The sequence below is a fragment of the Peromyscus eremicus genome, chromosome 6 (genome assembly GCF_949786415.1).
Source record: "Peromyscus eremicus chromosome 6, PerEre_H2_v1, whole genome shotgun sequence".
In the NCBI taxonomy this organism is placed as follows: domain Eukaryota; kingdom Metazoa; phylum Chordata; class Mammalia; order Rodentia; family Cricetidae; genus Peromyscus; species Peromyscus eremicus.
In genome coordinates, this window is record NC_081421.1 from 67,723,337 (window position 1) to 67,747,865 (window position 24,529).

Genomic DNA, 24,529 nt, shown 5'->3' on the forward strand with positions numbered 1-24,529 from the left:
GTTCTTTTTGCTCTCCTCCATGTCATGTTCAAACATGGCTCTGAAAACTGGAGAGCAAGCTGCTAAGATGGCCTTGTGAGCCCAGAATTCCTGGCCAGCTACCACCAGGCAGCAGTCTGTGAATCGGGAATTCTCCCACAGCTCTCCTACCTCATCTGCCAGTGTGCACCTGAGAGCCTGGATCCCTGGCTTCCTGTTCTATTCAGCGATGCTGAAGGAGTGCTGGACCATGCTCACCTTGCCAAGGCCCATGGGACAAGAGGAAATCTCGAAGTATGAACATTTTGAATCCCCAGTCATAGCCTTGTATGGACCTAAAGACTATAGGGATCCTCACACCTTGGGTTTTCTCTACTTCAGAATTTAAGACCGAGAACCAGAACTTTGCCCAAACATGACTCTTGGTTTTTTTGTTGTGTTTGTTTGTTTGTTTGTTTGTTTGTTTGTTTGTTTGAGACAGGGTTTCTCTGTGTAGCTTTGCGCCTTTCCTGGAACTCACTTGGTAGCCCAGGTTGGCCTCGAACTCACAGAGATCCGCCTGGCTCTGCCTCCCGAGTGCTGGGATTAAAGGCGTGCACCACCACCACACGGCTCCAAACATGACTCTTTAGACAGCTGAGCAACACTAGGTAAACTGACATGTAATCTGCACTTTATTCATCCACTCCCTTCAGGTTTACTCTCAAACACCATTTGTCATTAACTCCTATTGAGAAAGTTGGGCTTCTAATGTGTTCCCGAATTTCCTCCAGAATAAAACAGAACTTGTTGATGGTCCACCTGTAGAGAAATTCTGGATGCTGACCTCTGTGTAGTCCTAGGACCCAGAAAGGTCCCTGAAATTTCTCCTGGAGGTAGTTTGGAGGTTAAACTGGATCCAAAATGAAGAACTAGGAATTATTTTCTCTTCACCCTGTAGGACTCAATAATAGACACGATTTAGATTTTTTACTTTCTATTTCTCCTCTATTCCCTCTTCTATAAGGCTGAAAATTTGGGTCTCTGAAATTTTCTATCCAGAATTCAATATTAGTTTCAGAGAAGACAGTCTAGGCTACTAAGGACTGTTACATCATTCCAATTGGATCAAAGGTCAATAGGTAACTAGTTTTGACAATTATAGACAACTTTTGAAATTTTGGAACATTTTATACACTCATATCAAAAATGTTGAACTAGAGTTCTCTAGAGGAAAAGAACATATACAAGGAAATCCCTCTGTCTTAACAAAGGGGATTTAATAGAATGACTTAGGGCTGCAGTCCTACTAATCTCACAATGGCTAGCTGTGAAGAGAAAGTCCAAGGATCCAGTACTTACTCAGTCCAGGAGGTTGGACATGTCAGCTGCCCTTCAGTATAAGCTGCAATTCTGAAGAAGTATTCTCTAATGCCAGGGAAAAAATGGACTTGCTGCAAGGTGAGCGCAAGTCAGCATAGAGTAACAGCTTCCTTCTTCCATGTCCTTCTATAAGCTTCCAGCAGAGGGCGAGGCTGAATTTAGAGTGTGTCTCCCATCTTCAAGATCTGGATTAAAAGTGTTTGTCTTCAAGCCTTGAAATCCCAGTAAAATGTTACCTCCAAAGTCTGTATTTGAAGTGGATCTACCTACTTAACTTAAGCACAGAATTTCTCACTGTTGTGCCCTCCATTTTAGGGTTTTAGTCAATTCCATGTCTTGTTAAGTTGAGAACCAATAATAACCACCACAAGTGTATTTTGCTTACTGTGGTTCATCTTCCATAAAATAAGTGATGGTGTCCATTCCTACAAAGCTGTTATCCCCCTTGTCCACGGCCTTCATTGGCTATGGCTGGCCCCTATTGCAGGCTTCAGCCTCTTGCCATTTCCCACAGCTGTGGTCTGAGATATCTTTTGCATTGTGGGACCCCTGTCCCAGGGTTGTGTAAGCCCCACCCTCATTCTCTCACTTGACAAAGCATCGAATGAATTGAGCCTGCCACTGTCGGGCCCCTCTCCTTGGGCTATGCCCTGGCCCTCATTATCTGGCTTGACGAGCCAATCCTCCATACTCACTTGATCTAGGGGATGCCTGAGATTGTAGTCTTGGATTACGTTTGTTTTCTTATTTTTTTATTTTTTTCTCTCTGCAGTGCTCATGGGAAATAAAGCTTCCCAATCTATTAGCCCTATCTCTCCCCTGAATGTCTTCTGGAAATTCTTTTTTTTTTATTTTATCATTTTTCAAGACAGGGTTTCTCTGTGTAACTTTGGAGCCTGTCCTGGAACTCACAGAGATCTGCCTGCCTCTGCCTCCCGAGTGCTGGGATATAAGGCGTGTGCCACCAATGCCTGGCTGTCTTCTGGAAATTCTTAAGCCTCTCAGCTTAATGCCTTACTTAAAGACCTCTAAGCTTGTCTGCCTTTGTACTAAGAAAAGGTCTAAATATCCCTTAGATAACAATAAAAAATGGCCACCTAATGGCTCCTTAGACCCCGATATTTTACAGGAATTATCTAACTTCTACCAGAGAATGGGCAGATGGAAAGAGTTACCTTATATCCAATCTTTTCTTACCTGAGTTCTAAACCCTCCCTTCTTGATTCCTTCTCTCCTGTCCATATGCCCCAATACTTTCTAATAACCTACTTCCTGAGGAGTGCAGACAAGTTTGGGAGCAGGCAAAGATACATGCAGACAAGTTTCATCAAACTAATGCTGCCCATCCACCTGGGGCCAAGGCGGTTCCCGATCAGGACTCATTGGGATTACAATACCCTAGGTGGTTCTCTAGCTAGGGATTGGTTTACAACCTCGCTCCTGGCAGGTCTTCATAAAGCTGTCCTCAACCAGTAAATTATGAAAAGCTAAAAAAATGTAATTCAAGATAATAAAAAAAAAATCCGTCTCACTTTCTAGAACTGCTTACAAAGGCTCTCTTACATATACGAGTCTTAATCCTGAGAGTCCAGAGGGCAGACAGCTCCTTATGACCCACTTTGTCTCCCAGAGCTTCCCTGACATTAGGGCTAAACTTAAGCATCTGGAGAGAGGGCCTCTGACCCCACACGCAGAAGTCTTAGTGGTAGCATTTAAGGTGTACCATGGGAGAGATGAAAAAGCCCATAGACATGACTGCCAAATGCTGACAGAAGCTATCTAACCAGCTGCCTGAAGGCCTCCGGGTCCCTGTATTAAGTGTGGTAGAGAAAGCCACTGGGCTCATGCCTGCCCTGCCCCATGCGGGCCACCTTGTCCAAAGTGCCCCCATGAGGGACACTGGTCAACTGACTGCCCGTGTACACCTCGTGGCATAGGGACATCAAACAGGGACCACCTGCCAGCCCATCTCCTAGGTTTGGACATTTGCAAGGATTGAGGTGCCCTGTTACCTGCCCAACCACAGGCATCTCTCACAGGGAACCTAGGGTAGCCATTATGGTATCGGGGTGATCCATTTCCTTCCTATCGGCGCTGGAGCCACTCACTCAATCCTAAGGGAGTTTTGGGGTCCCACCTCTCCTCATCTCCCTATGTTAAGGTAGGGAGATAGCCTTACCTACCTAACCAGACCCTACCATTTAGTTGTATTTTCAGGGGTATCCCTTTCACCCACACATTTTTAGTTGTTCTAATCTGCCCTGTGCCCCTAATGGGAAGAGATTTTCTAGCTAAGGTAGGACCTTTTATTTTGTTTGCTCCTCCCATTTGACTTACCCCAGACTTGTCAGAAGCTCCTCTCCTCCTCCTACTAGCCACCCATCCTACTAGCTCTAACATTTCACATCCCTTGCCAGTTTCTCAGGTGGAAGCCAAAGTCTGAGACACCCAGAACCCTTCTGTATTATCCAGTTGCAAGACCCTACCAGGTAAGTTACCCAAGCTCAGTACACTCTCTCACTCCAGAGCCTTAGGGGACTTAAGCCTGGCATTTCTGACCTTCTCAGAAAAAAGCATGTTCCATCCCCCCCCCTCCGCTAACACTAACCAATAAAATTCTGATAGCAGAGTACTAAACATTATAATATCATGACTACCAGCTCAAGATTTTAAATTCCCTGTGGCTGCTTCTTAATATGTTTAAAATTTTTTTCAAGCTCCAGAGCCAGCTTGAATCCACCTGGACAAGTCAGATCCACTTCAGATAAGTATAATTCAAACTTTCCTGGTCCTGAGACCCTCCTCCCTCACCCTGGGACCCCATAGGACCCCAACCAAGGTAAAAAAAAATTCTAAACTTCCTCTTCTGCCTTGCCAGCACCTTGTCAGACCCAAACAGTCACAGAGGTTGAAGGAGTAGAAGGCAATGAACTTTTCCCAAAGCAGCAGAGGATAATCCACTACCTCAGGACATCTGGCTACTCCAAAAGCCCGCTTCCCTACCCCCAAAAGTTAACTGATGCCAACCAAGTCAACTGGAAGCAGTTTCGGGAGACACAACGCCCCCATTCCCATTTACCCACCTTTTTTTTTTTATAAAAAAACGAAGAGTCTGGAATGTTAGACTTCCTAGCCACTCCCCCAGCTACATGACCACACACACCTGGCAAGATGCTTAGTCATCCCAGGGCCTTACATAATATGTAATCCATGCACTGTGTGATCATGTAATTTGCATGAACATGTAATCTATGCACATGCATGGCATAGCTACTTAAGCCCATATGCACATATGCGGGTGGGGGGGACCTATAAAAGTGGGTTCAATTTATTCCTCCCCTCTTCCTACACGGTCATTCCATAGGCCTATGCACATCTTTCTCATTCCCTTCCCTTAATAAACTCTTATATTGGGTTTTGTCATACCTTGTGACTTTTCTCACATAGTAAACAGTGCAGCTTAATATTGCACCTTGTAATAAATAACACTGAGATTCTGAGGTGGATGTTACTCATGCTTTGTTGTATCAGGGCATAGGGGTTCATGTCTCTAATCTCAGCATTCCCAGAGTATAAGACTTGGGGGCCAACCTGCTCTACATCAATAATTCTATGCCTAAAAAAAACTACCTAGTGAGATCATATCACAACTTAATAATAATAATAACATAATTATAATAGTACTAGTAATAATAATAATAATAAAGTCTGTTATTTAAATTAATGTTAAAGACAAACTTTCAATATCATTTATAAGATTAATAATGTGGTTACTGTGATTAAAAAGAAATTCATGAACCAGGCCTGATGTCGTAGTCTATGGCTTTGATCACAGTAGTCTAAAGGCAGAGGCTGACTCAGCTCTGGGAGTCTGAGTTGACTTGGTCCATAGAGCACCTTCTAAGAGAGTGACAAGTTGTCAAAAAGAAAAAAAGAATTAAAGAAACAAAGAAAAATGTGTGAACCAAATTACCCCCTTGAATTCCTGCTAAAATATTTCAGATGCCAAACCTTTAGAGAATGAACTGGTCTTTCAGAGCTTTTCGTCATCTTTAAGAAAGTAATTGTGATAGGATGGAGAAATGGTTCAGCAATAAAAGGTGTTAGATACTTTTCCAGAAGACTGGCATCCAATTCACTGTTTGCTCAAGGCAGTTGACAACAGTTGGTAACTCCAGTTATCCAGGGGATCCAACAGCCTCTTCTGGCCTCTGAGGGCACCATATGCTCATGGTGTACAGACCCACCTGTGTAACAGGGCCCAAGTGTTAGCAGGCTCCCATACCTAAGTACAACTGTCTCCATGATGGAAGTACCATTCAGGGTATAAAACACAACACTTGTGTAAAAAAACAGCAATCCCTGCCAAAAATAAAACAAAGGCTTAGTCGACCAAAGTCCATAGTTCTCAGAATACCTCAAAGTGTTCAAATCTTGCTTGAAATACAGTAACATTTTGGCTTCTGTGGTGCCACTTCTGGCTAACTGTTCTTGTTAACTGAAGTTTGTCAACCCAAAATATGGTTTTTGTGCTTAAAAGCTCACCCTGAGAAAGGCTGCTTGCTGCACTGGAATCTCGAACACCTCATGTAGTTCTGCCAGCTGGCTAATAGATTTTCTATTGGCTTAATTCCAGTTCAAGCACTATCCCATTCTCTCTCTCTCTCTCTCTCTCTCTCTCTCTCTCTCTCTCTCTCTCTCTCTCTCTCTCTCTGCCTGTGTGTTTGCATTTGTGTGTGTTTCTATGTCTTTCTATGTGTTTCTGTCAGTTTTGTGTTCTTTTAAGGACCAGTGGCTTTTTCTGGTATGAGGACACTCCTGCCGATTAAGATTTGTGCCTCTTCCTGTTGGGGACCTGAATCCTTTTGGCTGTGCCAAGTCCCCCAGAGAACCACCTACCAGAAATAAAAGTTCTACCTACCCCATTCCTGGAATGAGAGGCTATATGAACAGAGCCTGTAAATTGAGCCCCAGGTGGTTCTCAGTTTCCACATGGGAAGCTGCTCTCAATCTCCAGGAGCATGTTCATGGGAGCTCTGGGCTGGCAAGGTAAAGCATTTGCTTTGCTAATGAGGGGTCTTGCAGAAATTGCCTACCTTCATTTCAAATTACACATTTGAGGGAAGCGGTATCTGCCACTCTGACCCTAAACCCACGTAGAGAATAGTAACTGGGGCTACTAGTTAGCTACCTGCGAAAGGATCCTAACTGAGGAACCAAAAATTCAGAGGTCAAAACCAGTTGATTGCCAGGCTGTGGTGGCACATGCCTTTAATCCCAGCACTTGGGAAGAAGAGCCAGGCAGATCTCTGTGAGTTTGAGGCCAGCCTGGTCTACAGAGCGGGATCCAGAACGGGCACCAAAACTACACAGAGAAACCCTATCTCGAAAAAAAACAAACAACAACAACAAAAAAAAAAAAAAAAAAAACCAGTTGATTGATTTATCCTGTATTGAGGGGTGAGCAGCATTGGATCCAGACTTTCAGGAGAACTAGGCTGGGAATTGCTGAGTAGATTGAATCACTGAAGTTATTTTCCTGTTCTCTAGGCTTAGTGAGTCCCTCCAAACATGATGAACTGGAGAAAGATGATAGATGTGGGGAGCATTTTACAAATCCCATTTCAAAGGGGATCGGTCTCAAAACCCATACTTCAGGAAATGTTGAATGTGTTCTTCTGGAAACCAGAATACTCTCTCACTTTTAAGGCCCTGCAGAATAAGCATGGAAGTTCAAAGTTTGAAGAGGACAGAACTCACAAGTTAAAAATGTAAAATACAAGGTATTGAGAAGCTGAATCTAAACAGTCAACATGACTGAATTGAGAAGTATTTAGGATCTGCATATAGCACAATAAACAAAATATACTTGTGATGGTTACTCTTGGTCCCCAACTTAATTAGACACAGAATAACAAAAATCCGAACATGGAGGGCAAACCTGTGAGAAAGTTTTTTTTCTTAAATTGAAGTAGGTAGATCCACTTGCAATATGAATTTGGAGGTAGAAAGACACAAACATTTAACCCTGATTTCAAGGCCTGAAGACACACACCTTTAATCCAGTCTTGAGCCTGGGAGACACACCCTAGATTGGGCCACACTTTCTGCTGGAAGCATATAAAAGGACATGGAGGAAGGAAGCTCTTTCTCTTTGCCTGCTTGCCCTCACCTTGCAGCAAGTCCATTCCTTCCCTGGCATTAGAGAACTTTTCTTCGGAATTCCAGCATCTACTGAAGACCAGAGGACACATCCAACCTCCTGGACTAAGTAAGTACTGGATTCTTGGACTTTCTCTTCACAGCTAGCCATTGTGGGATTAGCAGGACTGCAGCCCTAAGTCATTCTATTAAATCCCCTTTGTTCAAGCAGAGAGATTTCCTTGTATATATTCTGCAACATTTTTAATATGAATGAATAAACTCATCCAAACTATTCAACACTTGTTTATAAATGTCAAAATTAGTTTCCTATTGACCTAAGATTCTATCTAGAAAAGAAATGGAGTGATGTAACTGTCCCTAGTAGCCCAGACTGTCTTCTCTGAAACTAATATTGAAATCTGGATAGAAAATTTCAGAGACACAAGTTTCCAGCCCCATTGAAAAAGGAACATAGGGGAAAATAGAAACTAAAAATCTAAAAAATATCTGTAATTGTGACTCTTAGGTTGAAGCAGAAAAAAACAAATCCCAGTTCTTCATTTTGGATCAGCTTTAACTTTCAAACCATCTCAAGCAGTTATATCAGGGGACCTTGTAGCCGAGAGCTGGGGATTCACTAAGATCAGCGTCCAGAAATTCTCCTGCAAGTGGACCATTAGCAACTTCTGTTTCTGCTTGGAGGGAATGTCGGAAGTCATTGAAAGTTCCACTTTCTCACCAGGAGCCAATGACAAATGGTATTTGAGAATATACCCGAATGGATCCAATATAGAAAGCAAAGATTACCTCTCAGTTTACCTACAGTTGCTCAGCTGTCCAAAGAGTCACGTTTGGGCAAAGTTCCAGTTCTGGATCATAAGTGCCAAAGGAGAGAAAACACAAACTATGAGGAGCCCAAGAGTCACTAGGTTCAGGCAATTCTTTTTTTTTTTATCAATATATAAAAATCCTTTAAACAAGAGTAGAAATATATATATACAATGTTTTGTAACAAAATTACCTTAAATTTTTATCAATATACAAAATATTTTAGATTAATAGTTTTTTTAGTTTAAAATAGATTCAATAATCTACAATATTATCTTATCATTGCTATATTCCCCTAAATGATAACAAACATCCATTACCCACCAAATAACCAAAGACCACCCACACCCCCCAACTCTTGAGAATGTGGGCATCATTTTCTCTAGACTGCTTTCTGCTGTCTGTGGATGAATCATCTTTAGAGTCCCAGAGAGAAAATTTGAGATAATGACCAAGTCCTGGTAAGGCCAGTAGTAACCTTTGTTGATAGATATCACCTGCCAAGATTCAGGAGGTCTTCGCTGGAGGAAGACACCATGATAGATGAGGTCATCATGGGAATAGGAAGAGACAGGGTGCTGGGGAGGCTCTCAGGAATCCACAAGGTTGACCCCACCTTGGTCTGCTGGCAGTGGTCCAGAGGGTGCCTGGACCGGTCTACTCTGATGACCAGCCTAGCAAATAACCTAGCTGTCATCATAGAGCCTTTGTCCAGTGACAGATGGAGGCAGATGCAGAGATCCACGGCCAGGCACCAGGCTGAGTTCCAGGAATCCAGCTGGTGAGAGAGAGGAGAGATACTGCAGGCGAGGGACGTCGAGATCATGGTGGGAAGACATGCAGAGATGACCGGCCACACCAGTGGAAACCCATAAACTGTGGACTGGTGGGTGTGGAGCCCCCATGGGACTGGACTAGGCCCTCTGGACACAGAAGACAGTTGTTTGGCTCGAACTGTTTGGGGGGCACCCAAGCAGGGGGATCGAGATCTGTCCCTGGTGCATGGGCAGGCTTCTGGGAATTTGGGCAATTCTTCTGAAATGGATTCAAAAAGTTCATCTTTCAAGATTTCCTCTTGTCTCATGCACAGCAGCTTCTTCCAGGTGGTCCAGGACTCGTCCTTCAACATCTCTGATCAGAGCATGAAGTCAGGGATCCAGGTTCCCAGATGCACATTGGCAGATGAGCTAGGAGAGCTGTGGAGAGAATTCCTGATTCACAGACTGCTGCCTAGTGGTAGCTGGCCAGGAATTCCAGGCTCACAAGGCCATCTTAGCAGCTCGCTCTCCAGTTTTCAGAGCCATGTTTGAACATGACATAGAGGAGAGCAGAAAGAACTGGGTTGAGATCCCTGACCTGGAGCCACAAGTCTTCAAGGCAGTGATGGACTTCATTTACACTGGGAAGGCACCAGACCTGGACAGCATGGCAGCTGCTGTGCTAGCAGCTGCTGACAAGTATGGCCTGGAGCATTTGAAGGTCATGTGTGAGGATGCCCTCTGCAGGGACCTCAATGTGGAGAATGCTGCCCATACTCTCTACCTGGCTGACCTCCACAGCTCATGGCAGCTGAAAACCCACGCACTGGATTTTATTACAGCTCATGCTTCTGAGGTCTCTGAGACCTCAGGCTGGAAGATAATGGTGGAGTCATATCCCCACTTGGTGGCTGAAGCATATGGCTTCCTGGCTTATTCAAGAGGCCCTCTCCTGGAGCTTCCTCTCAATCCTCTGAAGAGAGCTTAGGACCCTGGTTAGCTCTGACCTCCTCTTATGTTCCAGAAGCACCAGCCAGTTGTTATAAATGACTCCTGGGTAGAAAGAGATCTGTGGAGCATTTACAGTGAATCTGGGGAAATGAATCAGGGTGGCTCCTGTTTTAATACAGCTGTATGTAAGTTAGAATGCTGGCGGGACATGCTTGACTCTGCTATACTTTAGCTAGACAAAATCTTACCCAAATTAAATATAACATGTGTTGTATGATATTTTGTTTGTTTTCTGACAAATATAGCTTGCCTGGACATCAGAGGGCCGAGCTAGCCACTAGATAACCACAGAGGTCAGACAGTGGAGGCACACACCTTTAATCCCAGCACATGGGAGGAAGCAGGAAGATTAAGAGTTGAAGGCCACCCTGGGCTACACAAGATTGATCCAGTCTAAAAAAGAAACAGAGCCTGGTGTGGTACCCACCTTTAATCCTAGCACAAAGGAGGTAGAGACAGGAATATCAGGTGGATAAAGATAGGATCTGGAACCGCAGTAGATCAGAGGATCCAGAGAAATAAGAACTCACTGGTGGCTGCTCCTCTGATCTTTCAGCTTTCACCCTCAATATCCAGTTTTTATTGTTAAGAATAATTAGGTTTTCTTCTTCTTCCCCCCCCCCCAGCAGGGTTTCTCTGTGTAGCCTTGCGCCTTTCGTGGAACTCACTCGGTAGCCCAGGCTGGCCTCGAACTCATAGAGATCCACCTGCCTCTGCCTCCCGAGTGCTGGGATTAAAGGTGTGCACCACCACCGCCCAGCTTTTTTAATAACTTTTTGGGGGGGAGGGGGTTTTGTTGTTGGTTTTTTTTGTTTTTTGTTTTTCAAGACAGGGTTTCTCTGTGTAGCTTTGCGCCTTTCCTTGAATTTGCTTTGTAGACCATGCTGGCCTCGAACTCACAGAGATCTGCCTGCCTCTGCCTCCCAAGCGCTGGGATTAAAGGCGTGCACCACCACCGCCCGGCAAGACTAATTAGGATCTCACTTCAAACATGAATAAAAATTTTTAAATCAGCTTATGGATTCCAGTAGTGTTTCTGTTTAAACTTGAGTCTCTGAAATTAAATAAAGAACATTTCACCCAAACACAAAAGAATATACCTTCTTCTCAGCACCTCATGGAACTTTCTCTAAAATTGACCACATAGCAACACAATCAAGCTGCAATCCACAGGCCCAGAGAAGCTAAGTAACAAGGAGGGCTCTAGGGCAAATGCATGGATGTCCCTAGGAAGTGTAAATAGAATAGAGTTTGCAGGTGGACTGGGGACAGGTGGGGATGGAAACAGGAGAGATCAGGTGGGAGTGGGAGGGATGGAGGGAAAGAATATTGGGAGAAACAACTGGAATTTGGGAGTACTTGGGGGAGGCAATGTGGAAACCTAGTGCAGTGGAAACTTCATGAAACCCATGAAGGTGACCCTAGCAAGGACAGCTAGTGATGGAGGATAAGAAGCCTGAACTGGCCATCTTCTGTAATCAAACAAGGTTTCCAGTGGTGAGACTGGGACACCAATCCAGGCACAAAACCTACGATCTTCAACATGTCCTCCTGAAAGATATGCTGGGGCAATGGTAGCTCAGAGCTTGTGGGAGTCACCAAAAAATGACTGGTCTAACTTGAGGCCCAAACCAAGAGAGAGAGCCCATGTCCAACACTGCCTGGATGGTCAGGAACCAGAAGCTGCATGGCACAGAGACCTAAGGTAGAATCAAACATGATTGAAAAAGAAAAGGGTTAATGAAATGATTCTTAATAATAGTCTGCTATACTCATACATTGGTGCCTACCCAATTGTCATCAGAGAGGTTTCCTTCAGCAGCTGATGGGAGTAGATGCAAAGACCCACAACCAAATATTAGGTAGAGCTCAGGGAACCTTGCTGAAGAGGAGGAGGTAGGATTGTGAGAGCCAAAGGGGTCAAGGGCACCAGGAGAACATGTCCCACTGAATCAACTATGCAGGGCTCATAGGGGCTCACAGAGACTGGAGCAGCAATCACAGCCTGCATGGTTCTGCACAATGTCCTCTTCATATATTTTATGGTTGTTTAGCTTGAGGTTTTTGTGGGACTCCTAACCATGGGAGTAAGAATGTCTCTGACTCTTTTGCCTGCTCCTAGGACCCTTTTCCTCCTACTAGGCTGCCTCATCCAGCATTGATATAAGGGTTTGTGCCTAGTCCTATTGCATCTTGTTAAACTGTGTTCATTTATATCCCTGGGAGGCCTGCCCTTTTCTGAAGGAAAACAGAGGAGCAGTGGATCTGGGAGAGAGGAGAGGTGTGGGGAGGGTTAGGAGAAGTAGAGAGAAGGAAGACTGCAGTTGGGATATATTCTATGAGAGAAGAATAAATAAAAAGAAAAGGGAAAAATGTCACTAAAAAAAAGGCCAGAACCAGATGGTTTTAGCACAAAATTCTACAAGATTTCCAAAGAACAGTTAACACCAATAGTCCTCAAATTACTCCACTAAATAACAACAGAAGGGAACATTGACCAATTCATTTATGAGGCCACAGTTATCCTAATACCCAAACCATATAAGGACCTAAAAAAGAAAATTACAGACCAAATTTCCATATAAACATAGATGCAAAAATGTAACATAATTCTATATAACTCTTAGCAGAGGCAACATGATAAAACGTTACTAAAATTCTTGTTCATTTTTTTTTAAATCTTTCAGATATTTTTAAGAACATATAATGAGAATATCTGTTAATGGCACTCATAATTTATCTGGAGTATAGATATAAATTTGTAAGTGTTATCATAATTGTGAGTATCCCTTGTAGCCAGAAGTTTCTCAGGTCCTGCCCCCACCATGGTCCAGACAAATCTCTCTCACCCGCAGTCTGCAGCCACTCAGACCCAAGTAAACACACAGAGGTTTATATTATTTACAAACTGTATGGCCTATGGCTTTAGCCACTTGCCAGCTAGCTCTTTCATCTTAAATCAACCCCTTTCTATAAATCTATATGTTGCCACATGGCCATGGCATTACCTGTCTGCTGACATCTTGTTATTCCTTCGGCAGGGGGCTCACATCTCTCTAGACTCCACCTTTCTCTTTCCTATCTCTCTCCTTGGGTTTCCCACCTGCCTCTAAGCTGCCTTGCCTTAGGCCAAAGCAGCTTATTGATCAACCAATGGGAACAACACATATTCACAATGTACAGAAAGACATCCCCCAGTAGTCCCTTCATGGTTGCCATATGATACCAGCTAGAGGAAAGAGAGCCTCTTCTTTAGAGTTATGGTCCCTGGTAGGTTAACTATGCTCCTATGGTTTGCCCCATACCCATAAGTCAATGGACAGCACAAATTGGACTACATGGGTTATTATTTTTTTTAGAGGACTAGGGTGCATATGATCAGATACACTGTTTGCTTGTAGGACGTTATCAAAAAATTAGTAAAATCATGGTATGTTTAAAATCTAAAAAGATATTAAATTAGAAGGGGGCTGGTTGAGAAGAGAAAGGAGGTTAGCCAGAAGAGGGGAGAAAGAAAGGGTAAGGTAGTAAATATGATGGAAATGTGTTATATTCTTAGGGCATGTATGAAAGTGCCCTAAGAAAATACATTATCTATATAGCATATGCTAATAAAATTGCTTAAGACATAAATCTTATGAGAAAAGGTTTATAAGCAGTTAGGTTAATCATAACCAAAATGTTGTTTATAAAGGTTCATAGGTGTATTAGAGCTTCATATCCACAGCAATTACACTTTCTTTAAAATGTAGTTTTTAATCCCAGTCCCTGACAAGCAGAGGCAGGCAGACCTCTGTGAGTTCAAGGAAACCAACCCTCCTCAATAAAGGAGTTCCAGGCTAGTCAGAAATATACAGTGAGACCAAGTCTAAAACAAAAACAACAGTTTACTTTTAGAAAATAGGAAAAAAGTTAACTTTAGAAGACAGAAATTTAATGCCTATGCTTCCTTTTAATTGTGTATGGCTTTTAACATTTAAATTTATGTTTAGGCTAAAGTCCTTTAACAGCTTCATAGCTCTAGTTAGGTGTGGCTATCATGAATGTGAGATACCCTTATATACTAAATAATAAATCTGTGTATGATCTGTTAGGTTTTGGACTTGGAGCTTTCAAGCTCTAGGTCAGGGCAGTCCAAAGAGGCTCCCCTGTAGCTAGTCTTTCTTTGTCCCTCCAGCCAGCTCCCAAATCATGACATAGAGACTTATTATTAATTATGAAAGCTCGGGCAATAGCTTAGACTTGTTTCTAACTAGCTCTTGTAACTTTCTGTAAATCTATGTGCTGCCCTGAGGCTCATTTACCTCATCTACATACTGTCCATTCTGCTCTAAGTCTCACCGTGTCTCTTTGAATCTCCTCCCTTCTTCTTCCCAGCATCCTCTGTGCCTGGAAATCCTGCCTAGCTATTGGTCATTCAGCTTTTTATTAAACCAATCATAGTGACATATCTTTACACAGTATAATCAATTATTTCTCAATACTCCCCAAATAATTTAGGCTATTACTAATGCCCTTGGTGTGCTTCCCAGAAGTTGAAGGTGAGTTTCTATTACTGAAGACACTATGCACTTCACACATAGGATTTGGAGGAACTATTTGCAATTTTTAAAAATATAATTTCACCACTTTTTCCTTCTCAAGCAACTAAACTCAGCAGGTGGCACATATATTTATATGTATGTATGTATATATGTATATTAAAGTAAATATATATGTATGTATAAATTAAAGTAAAGGAGGCTGTGAATTTAAGAGGGAGTGAGGTGGGAGTTGGGTACGGACATAGAAAGGTTGAAGGGTATTCTGATGGAAGGTCCACCTCAGCCCCTGGTGCCCTGGTATCTGTACACCCAAAGAGTATGGAATGTTCTGGTGGAAGCCCCACCTCTCTGCCCAGTTTCTGCCCCCCCAGAAAGTCCCACCAAACACAGCTCCTCTCCCAGAGATGCTCAAGACCACTCCCACAGGATATTTAAACTGCACCCCAGAAAACAGATATGTGGTTTTTAGTCTCTCTTCCTTGACTCTTTTGGGGGGTGGGGGCAGGTGCTGGAAAATCACCCCGAAATGCTTTACCTGTTAAAACAGGGCTTTTTCTAATTTGGTCGGATTTGGATTGTTGTGTCGGTAGAGAGGCTTATTGGGGTGCAAAATGATCTCAGTACTCAGGAGGCAGAGCAAGGCAGATCTCTGTGAGTTCGAGGCCAGTCTGGTCTACAGAGCAAGATCCAGGACAGGCACCAAAGCTACACAGAGAAACCTTGTCTTGAAAAACCAAAAAAAAAAAAAAAAAAAAAAAAAAGAGGCAAGGTCAGCTATCCCAGGGCCAGTAGGGGATGGGGCCAGCTCAGCACAGCCCTCAGATTTCAACACACATGATTCCTATGACCCCCTGTGCTAACACAGGCCATAGACATGAACACAGACCCTAGCTGCAGCAGGAACACGAACCCAGATGTGGCCCTTGGCAGCAGCTCAGGCCCAGGCATAACCATGGCCCCTGTGGCAGCACAAGCCACCCAGATCAGTGTGGCCTCAGCAGCAGCAAAGTCCTAGGACACCAACAGGGTCTCAGGTGGCTGACCAGACCCCTGAACATCTGCACAGCTCTCAGTAGTAACAGGAGCCATAGACATCAACTCAGTCCCTGGTTACTGCAGGGCCAGAGGACCCAGACGTGGCCCTAGGCAGCATTTTGGACCCAGACAATACCATCATGACCCTGTGTAGCAGTACAGGCCACCCAGGCCAGCATGACCCCAAAGCCCTCAGACCCCAACATGGCCACAAGTTGCTGCCTAGACCCTAGGCATCTGTGTGACTTTTGGTGGTACCATGAGCCATGTACATCAACACAGACCCCTGACTGTGGTAGACCCAGACATGGTGCATGGCAGCAGCCCTGGCCAAATGTCACTACACTCCCAGGTGGCAGCACAGCCACTCATATAGGCATGGCCCCCATGGCAGCATGGCTCTCAGACACTAACATGGCCCCAAGTGGAGGCCCAGACCCCTGGTATTAACATGGCCTTCAGTGGTATCAGGAGTCACAGACATCAACACAGTCCCTAGCTGCAGTAGGGCCATAGACCAGATATAGCCCTCAGCCGCAGCCTGGTCCCCAACATCGCTATGGTATCTGTGACAGTGCAGGACACTCAGATCTGGTCTGGCCCTGGCTGCAGCATGGCCCTCAGACCCCCACCTGGCCTCAGGTGATGGTTCAGACCCCAGGTATTTGCACAGCTTTCAGTGATATCAGGAGTTACAGGCATCAACACAGACCTTGGCTGCAGTAGGGCCACAACCCAGACATGCCCCAAGTGGCAGCACAGGACACCCAGATTAGCATGGTCCCTACAGCAGCATAGCTCTCAGATGCCAACATGGACTCATATGTCTGACCAGACCCCGGTCTTCCACAGGGCCTTCAGTGGTTACTGAAGTCATGGACATCAACACAGACCCTGGCTGCTGCAGGGCCATAAACCAAGACATGGCCCCCAGCAGCAGCTCAGGACTGTATTTCATCATGTCCCTCAGGGGCAACACAGGCCACCCAGGTCAGCATGGCCCTAGCAGCAACACAGCTCTTGGACACCAAAATGGCCACAGGTGACAGCCTAGACCCCAGGAATCTGCACAGCCTTAGAGGCAATATGAGACATGGATGTCAACAAAGACCCCGCTTGCGGTAGGACCATGGACCCAGATATGGCCCTAGGCAGCAGCCCAGGTGGCTAGCAGGCCTCCCACATCAGCCCATTCCTTACCACCCTCAATTCTTTAGAACTGCCTCTAACCACAGCACGCAAATCATTCCACCTCTCTTTCTCTCCCATTTCTCCACCATATACTTGCTCGTCATAATGGCACCCACCTACCCAGCACCACAAGGCACTGGGTGGGGCTGTGGATGCCTTCAGCCAGCCTGGAATGCGAGGACTCAGGCTAGCCTAAGGGTGTCTTTTGCCTGTCTGAGCCACGTGGTGTCAGCACTTTTTTTTTTGAAACAGGGTCTCAGTATGGATTCTTGGCTGGCCTAGAAATTACTTTGCAGACCACGCTAGCCTTGAACTCACAGAGATCAGTATGCCTCTGCCTCTTGATGCTAGAATTAAAGGCACTCACTACCACGTCTGACCAAAACAAGGTTTCTTAAGTAAAACTCTGTAAAGAATGCTACTTATCTTTTCCTGACACTTCACTCATTGTCAGAATCTTCATACAATAGCTTCATTGGTCTGTAATTAGGTGTCTAACATAACAAATCCTACAGTTTAATAAACAAAATTCAACAATGAAGCTAACTGTGGTGGTTTCTATAAGAATGGGCCCCACAGGTTCATATATTTGAATGCTTGGTCATTAGGGGGTGGCACTACTTGACAGGGATTAAGAGGTGTGGCCTTATTGGAGGCCTTGTCACTAGGGGTGGGCTTTGAGGTTTCAAATGCTCAAGCCAGACTCAGTGTTGCTCTCTCTTCCTACTGCCTCAGCTATTTTTCTAGCACCTTGTCTGTTTGCATGCTGCCATGCTTTCCACCATGCTGATAATGGACTAAACCTCTGAAACTGTGAGCATGCCCCATTTAGGAGTTGCCATGGTCATGATGTCTTTTTACAGCAATAGAACAATGACTAAGACACCAACATCCTGTAATTAACAATTTAGAGGAAATTTTATTAGAATGCATTAATACTCATGAAATCCTGCCTTTGATGATAGCATGAGAACGTATACTTCTCCCCAGGTGCTTTGGCTGTAAAATGGAGTTAATAATGGACACCTCACATAGTTAACCTAGTGATTAATGAAGAGAACTTTGAGCTAATGACTAAAAAAACGAGACTTAAAACCATGATAAGTTATAGAAAGTCTAGAGAGAAAAGGTACTATCCCTCTTTCCAAATGTTTCCCCTCATTTCCTCATGCTCTAACTACTTTTGAATGTGAGGTGGAGGAGAAGGCTTTTATTAGCATATGACCACACCAGGAAGGGCCAAGTCTGATGACCAAAATCTGTCTTGAAAAAGCTTACAGCAGACTAGCATAATCTAGAGAAGAGAAACAAGGGCAAGGACTTGGGAGTAGGTAAGGCTCTCTTGGTCTGGCTGTGGACTTCCCTGTCATCAGCTTGGTTCATTGTCTGAGGATCAGCCTTGCAGAGCCATGTTAGTACCAAGAAGGTCTCTGTTGCCTGAGGAGTAATTTCTGCCCTTTGTTTTTGTTCAGCAATTGAGTGTGTCATTCCTGGGAGCTAAGGTAAGTGTAGGAGAGAAAGGCTTGGGAGAATTCAGAACTCAAAGGAAGGCTGCTATGGAATAATCCTTCTGTACACTGTGTGAATATATGTTGCTATGATTGGTTTTTCTTATTATTATTTATTTTTATTTTACAAACATCTGTGTTTTGCCTACATGTATGTCTGTGTGAGAGGGTCAGATCCCCTAGAACTGGAGTTACAGACAGTTGTGAGCTGCCATATGGGTACTGGGAATTCAACCCGGGTCCTTTGGAAGAGCATTTGGTGCTCTTAAGTTCAGAGCCATCTCTCCAGTCCTACTATGATTGGTTTAATAAACAAGCTGACTGGCCAGTAGCTGAACAGGATACAGTTAGGCAGGACAATCAAAATGAGGACTCAGATGAAGAAGGCTGGAGTCTGAGGAGTCACCAGCCAGACACAGAGGGAACAGGAGATGAACGTGCCATGTTAACAGGTACTGTCACATGACAGAGTGTAAATAAGGAATATGGGTAATTTAAAAATGTAAGAGCTAGTTAGTAATAAGCCTGTGCTATTGGCCAAGCATTTATAATTCATATTAAGTCTCTTGTGCTTATTTGGAAACAACTGCCAGGACACAGGAAAACTCCACCTACCGAAGGCAATAAGGTAGAGTCTGAAACAAAATGGAATTAGGTAGGTCAGTACTTGGGCCCTCTTTCAAATCCCCACTGTCAAGCTATCATTCTATTTTTTATAAAGCATTTATTGATTTATGTTGTGTGTATGTATGTAAATGTACATGTTCATGTCATAGCACACATGTGGAGATCAGAGGACAACCCATGAGATTCATTCTCTTCTTCCATTATGTGGGTCCTAGGGGTTGAACTCTGGTCATTAGGCCTGGCAATGGATACTCTTACCCACTAAGCCATCTTATCAGCCCCCATTCCATTACTATTGGAGTGATCTGAAATATAAGACCCAGTTATGACTTCCCCTTTTTCTTACCCATTCCTCAGTCTTGAGGGACTTGGAACACAGTGCCTTGACTTGACTGTCTATTGCTGGACTGGTACATAGATCACATCCAGGGCACCTGAAGCATGTATGTCAAGAGAAACCAGATGCTCATGCCTGTAACCCCCATCACTTGGAGAGCTAAGGAAGGAAGACCAACAGTTGAAGAACATCCTTGGATATATAATGTGTTCAAAGTCAACTTAGACAAAGTGAGACCCTACCTTGGGGAGGACTTCCTTTTTCTCCCCTTAGTAACTGCTTTCAAGTGCCTATGATCTGTGCTGGGTACTGCAGATGCAGAAGGAAACCAAGAGACATTTAAAAAAAATGGTTTCCTGAAGGAAACAGGCAGCTTACAAATTTAGAGTGAATTACCCCTGTGAGAATTTACCTAAAATGAAAACTTAACGCAGGTCTAACTCAGATTAAATGATCATGTACATGAAGCCATTATCATAATGACTGTCGCAGTGTAAACACCTTGCCCAGGGAAGACCTTACCAAGAAAGGGAAGGCTACACTGACTCCGCAGGAAGGGAGAGCTTAGCTATGGGAGAAGCTGGACCAAAGCAGCAAGCAGAGGACCGACACTCTCGAAGACACCACAATAGAAAAGACTGTTGGATATTCAAAGAGTTGAAAAGAGACCTGGAAGGCCAAGACATACACCAATAAATGAAACCATCTACCAGACCACCCCAGAAAGAAAGAAAATGACTGAGAATATACAACTCTAAATACTGGATCAAAATACCAATGATGCAAATTAATTGCAATGGCCACTTCCTCCTTCCAACAACCTCCTCATCTGCCATCCCCTCCCATCACTCAAGGGAAGATTTGCCTGTCCCTGACCCAGAACCTTACTTTGGTGCCTTGCCCTGTGCTTAACAATTCAAGGGTGTATCCTGCCTGAGGGATGTCTGGTGAGAACACATCCAAGCGAAGTGCAAAGAAACAGTAAAGGGGCAGCAACAGCGATTCAGTTTAGCCTCTCATCTGAAAGAATGCCTTGGCTACCACACAGACAGACAAGATACATGAAATGATGTCTAAAAATTACTTTTTATTAACAAATAGAATTATCTACATTCAATACAACATGAAGTCTGAAGTATGTTCACAGTGGAATGGCTAAAACAAGCTGACTAATATATGCATTACCTCAGATGGCTGTTTGTAGTAGCGACACTCTATCAAGCATAAAATACACTTGTATTAATTACAGTTGCCATGACATTATATGATAGCTCTATTTAACTTAACCTTTCTTAACTGAAATTTTGTATTCTTTAACCAACATCTCCCCAATCCCCAATCCTCCGCACTGGATCTGATAACTGCCATCCTAATCTCTGCTTCTATAAGTTCTACTGTTTTAGATTATACTTATAAGTGAGGTCACATCACATTTGTTTATCAGTGCCTATTTCATTTAACATGTCCTCCAAGTTCATCCATGTTGCTGCAATAACAGAGTTTCCTTTTCATAATTCTTATATTTATTTACTTATTTACCTGTGTGTGTGTGTGTGTGTGTGTGTGTGTGTGTGTGTGTATACCACATGTGTCACAGAATATGTGTGGAGGTCAGACAATAATTTGAAGGAGTCCTTCTCTCGTTCTACCGTGTGGATGCTGGGGATTGAACTCAGATCATCAGGCTTGGTAGCAAGTCGCTTTATCTATTCAGCCATTGGGCTGACATTTTTTACTGTTGGGCTTGAAGAGGGTAAGTTGGGGGGCCTTGTGCTACTAAGATTAGTGAGGAGGATAAGCACATACACACAGACACACAGACACACACACTATCTCATGTATCCCAAGGTGGCCTCAAATTCAACAGGTGGCTCAGCATAACATTGAACTCCTGATCTTCCTATCTCTACTTGCTGACTGCTGAGACTGTAGGCCTGCCATACCACATCCAGGCTTAAAACCTGGGCTAAGTCATGATGGTGCTGTGAGCAACAACTTCCATCTGCTCCTCAAATCACTGCCCTGTCTCCATGTTGTTTCTCTGACTTGCTCATTCTCTGTGTTATTTCTATTTCCTAGATTACCTCAAATTCCAGAGACGACGAGCCCTGAAGGCCTGCGCCCTATTATGGGAACCAGAACTAACCCTCAAGAGATAATGATTTTGAGGTTGCAATCAGAACCTTAAAGGGTGAAACAGAACACAAGGATCCACCAGACCAGAGCTTAAGAGTGCTACAAATTTCTGGGATAACTTGCATACCTTCCCCAACCACAATTTGGTTTCTACCCTATACAATCTTGCAGCTATTCCAAGTACCTCGATGACAGTTCTCAGGATGTCATTAGGCCATTGTCCTTCTGACCTTGGGAACTTGGAAATAAGTTCCTTAATCCCATTTCTGTTTTACCACCTCTCTCTCTCTCTTGCTCTCTTTCTCTCTCTCTCTCTCTCTCTCTCTCTCTCTCTCTCTCTCTTGCTCTCTTTCTCTCTCTCTCTCTCTCTCTCTCTCTCTCTCTCTCTCTCTCTCTCTCTCTCTCTGTTGTTTGGAATTATGGTAAGTAACCAACTCTAGCTCATTAGGAGCCTTCAAGTCAGATATCCCTGGCTCTAGCCGCTAACAAAAGAGAAAACTTTCAGATAAAAATGGGTGTCGTGTAAAGCAAAGGATAACCACGCTACAATCCACAACCCCAGAGAAGCTAGGTAACAAGAAGTTCCCTAAAAGGGACATGCATCGCCCTAGGAAAGGGAAATAGATAAGATCTCCTGGGTAAGTGGGGGTGGGTGGGAGACACGACATGAGGGAATGGGAAATGGGATGGTCGAGTTGTGGGATGGTCAAGTTGGGTAAGGGACAGAGAAGGAGAGCAAGGAAAGAGATGTCTTGATAAAGGGAGCCATTATGAGGTTAGGGAGAAATCTGGTGCTAGGGAAACTCCCAGGAATCCACAAAGATGACCCCAGCTAAGACTCTAAGCAATAGTGGAGATGGTTCCTGAACTGGCCTTCTCCTGTAATCAGATTGATAACTACCCTAATTGTCATCATAGGACCCCCCATCCAGTAAGTGATGGAAGCAGATGAAGAGATCCACAGCTAAGCACTGGGCTGAGCTCCTGGAGTCCAATTGAAGAGAGAGAAGAAGGATTATGGGGGGGGAGGGGAGGGCCTCAAGATCATGATGGGGGAAACCACAGAGACAGCTGACCGGAGCTAGTGAGCTCACAGACTCTGGACAGACAACTGGGGAATCTACATGGGACTCAACTAGACCCTCTGAATGTGGGTAACAATTGTGTGGCTTGGGCAGTTGGTGGGGCCCCTGGCAGTGGGACCAGGATTTATCCCTAATGCATGAACCGGCTTTTTGGAGCCCATTCCCTATGGAGGGATACCTTGCTCAGCCATGATGCAGGGCTGAGGGGTTTGCTCCTTCCTCAACTTGATATGTGTTGCATGAATTCTAAATGGTCTTATAATAAAAAAACAGAGCCAGGTATTAGGGTAAATGCTGAAAGATCAGAGGATACAAGCCACAGCCACTTCTCACCTCACCAACTCTTCAGCTGTCTACAGGAACCCTCAGACTGAATGCCTCTGAGTCTTCAGCCGAAAGGGTCTCTGGTTCCTGTCTTCCTCTTGCCTTATATGCCTTTCTCCGCCCAGCCATTTCACTTCCTATCTCAACATTCCTAGTGCTGGGACTAATGGCGTGTGTACTTCCCAAACACTGAGGTTAAAGGTGTGTGCCACCACTGCCTGGCTCTGTTTCTCCCCTAGACTGATCAATCTCATGTAGCCCAGTGTGGTGTTGAACTCACAGAGATCCAGATGGATCTCTGCCTCCCGAGTGTTAGGATTAAAGGTGTGTGCCACCACTACCTGACCTCTATGTTTAACTCTGTGGCTGGCTCTGTCCTCTGATTTTCAGGCAAGCTTTATTTCTTAGATTACAAATATCACCACAGATATGCCAGACTTTGTTGACTCCCCAAGGGAGGCCTTACCCTCTCTGAGGAGTGGTTGGGGGTTCGGGAGGAGGAGGAAAATGGAAGGAGGGGAGGAAGAGGGAACTGTGGTTGGTATGTAAAATGGAAAAAACATTAAATTTAAATAAAATTTTAAAAAATGGGTGTCTTTTGTGGGAGACCAGCTGGAAGACTGGCTCCCACATTTTACCCCAGGGTACTCTTGAGGAGAGAGGGATAAGAGATTTAGATAGAAGGATAGAGGGGAGAGAAACAGATAAAAATACAGGATAGCCTGGATCCTTATCCACCAGCCCCTCTGGCTCTTCTAAAGGGCTATTTATAGGAATGCCAAGGGGTGGAGCAAAAGACCTCCCCAGCACAGCCAAGTGCAGAACCTTTCCAATCACCTGGTAACCATGCACATGGTCAAGCAATCCTCTAATGCAGCTCTGCTGGGTAAAGCAAGCTCAGATCTCACTAGGAAACTTTTGTGGGCCTCCACGTGTCTTAGGTAAAGGATGAGATAAACAGAAGATTAAGTGTTCCAACTAGAGAATTTGAAGGCATATAACTACCCACTGTGAAACAGAATAGAGAAAAAAAATTTTATTTTATTTTATTTAAATGTGTGTTTTGTCTGTACACTACATGCATGCCTGGTGCCCACACAGACCAAAAGATGGCATCAGATCCCCTGGAACTGGAATTGCAAACAGATGTGAGCTGCCATGTGAGTGCTCAGGATCAAATCTGAGTCCTCTGAAAGAGCAGCCAGTACTTTTTTTTGTTTTGTTTGGTTTGGTTTGGTTTGGTTTTTTGAGACAGAGTTTCTCCGTGTAGTTTTGGTGCCTGTCCTGGAACTCACTCTGTAGACCAGGCTGGCCTCAAACTCACAGAGATCCACCTGGCTCTGCCTCCCGAGTGCTGGGATTAAAGGTATGTGCCACCATCGCCCGGCAAGATTGACAATTTTAAATGTGCAAGTACCGTGCACCCAGAAGACCGGGATATCAACATTATCCACCGAGTTATGCCCTCCTGTCCGCCCAAGGCGAGCTAACGGCTTGGTGACGAGGAACTAAAGGAGTCAGCTGACTCGCCGCGGGAGTGCAAGGATCCGTGCAAGCGCTTACTGCGACTCGGGGCCGGGCGCAAAGTGTCCCGGAACCAAAAGCGGGCGGCGAGGAGTCTGCCCGCCCGGGTTCGGGGAGGCGTTGGCATTCCGGGCGG

At 44.4% G+C, this 24,529-nt stretch overlaps 1 pseudogene; it reads left to right on the forward strand.

Annotated features, from left to right (window-relative positions):
• The first annotated feature begins 1,403 nt into the window (after positions 1–1,403).
• LOC131913804 (speckle-type POZ protein-like) lies at positions 1,404–10,059 on the forward strand (annotated as a pseudogene).
• Positions 10,060–24,529: the final 14,470 nt, after the last annotated feature.